This window comes from Taudactylus pleione, unplaced genomic scaffold (assembly GCF_031769625.1).
Source record: "Taudactylus pleione unplaced genomic scaffold, aTauple2 ptg000533l, whole genome shotgun sequence".
NCBI lineage: Eukaryota > Metazoa > Chordata > Amphibia > Anura > Myobatrachidae > Taudactylus > Taudactylus pleione.
In genome coordinates this window covers 5,341,852-5,343,603 of record NW_028284935.1, presented here as the reverse complement: position 1 = coordinate 5,343,603, position 1,752 = coordinate 5,341,852, and positions in this window count along the sequence as shown.

Sequence of the window (1,752 nt, the reverse complement as noted above, 5' to 3'; positions counted from 1 at the left end):
CACTGTGTGGCAGGTTAGTGTGTGATTGGATGGTGATGTCACAGAGTGAGCAAAGTGCTGTCACACAGTCTATGTAGCAGGTTATTGTGTGATTGGATGGTGATGTCACAGAGTGAGCACAGTGCATTCACACAGCCTATGAGGCAGGTAGTGTGTGAATGGATGATGATGTCACAGAGTGAGCACTATGTGGCAGGTTAGTGTGTGATTGGATGGTGATGTCACAGAGTGAGCACTATGTGGCAGGTTACTGTGTGATTGGATGGTAATGTCACAGAGTGAGCACAGTGCTGTCACACAGTCTATGTAGCAGGTTAATGTGTGATTGGATGGTGATGTCATAGAGTGAGCACAGTGCATTCACACAGCCTATGAGGCAGGTTAGTGTGTGATTGGATGATGATGTCACAGAGTGAGCACTATGTGTCAGGTTAGTGTGTGATTGGATGGTGATGTCACAGAGTGAGCACAATGCAGTCACACAGTCTATGTAGCAGGTTAGTGTGTGATTGGATAATGATGTCACAGAGTGAGCACAGTCACACAGTCTATGTAGCAGGTTAATCTGTGATTGGATGGTGATTTGAGCACAGTGAGCATAGTGCTGTCACATAGTCTATGTAGCAGGTTAATGTGTGATTGGATGGTAATGTCACAGAGTGAGCACAGTGCATTCACACAGTCTATGTAGCAGGTTAATGTGTGATTGGATGATGATGTCACAGAGTGAGCACAGTGCATTCACACAGCCTATGAGGCAGGTTAGTGTGTGATTGGACGGTAATGTTACAGAGTGAGCACAGTGCTGTCACACAGTCTATGTAGCAGGTTAATGTGTGATTGGATGGTGATGTGAGCACAGTGAGCACAGTGCTGTCACACAGTCTATGTAGCAGGTTAATGTGTGATTGTATGGTAATGTCACAGAGTGAGCACAGTGCTGTCACACAGTCTATGTAGCAGGTTAATGTGTGATTGGATGATGATGTCACAGAGTGAGCACAGTGCATTCACACAGCCTATGAGGCAGGTTAGTGTGTGATTGGACGGTAATGTTACAGAGTGAGCACAGTGCTGTCACACAGTCTATGTAGCAGGTTAATGTGTGATTGGATGGTGATGTGAGCACAGTGAGCACAGTGCTGTCACACAGTCTATGTAGCAGGTTAATGTGTGATTGTATGGTAATGTCACAGAGTGAGCACAGTGCTGTCACACAGTCTATGTAGCAGGTTAATGTGTGATTGGATGATGATGTCACAGAGTGAGCACAGTGCATTCACACAGCCTATGAGGCAGGTTAGTGTGTGATTGGCTGATGATGTCACAGAGTGAGCACAGTGCTGTCACACAGTCTATGTAGCAGGTTAATGTGTGATTGGATGGTGATGTGTGCACAATGAGCACAGTGCTGTCACACAGTCTTTGTAGCAGGTTAATGTGTGATTGTATGGTGATGTCACAGAGTGAGCACAGTGCTGTCACACAGTCTATGTAGCAGGTTAATGTGTGATTGGATGTTAATGTCACAGAGTGAGCACAGTGCATTCACACAGTCTATATAGCAGGTTAATGTGTGATTGGATGGTAATGTCACAGAGTGAGCACAGTGCATTCACACAGCCTATGAGGCAGGTTAGTGTGTGATTGGATGGTAATGTTACAGAGTGAGCACAGTGCTGTCACACAGTCTATGTAGCAGGTTAATGTGTGATTGGATGGTGATGTGTGCACAATGAGCACAGTGCTGTC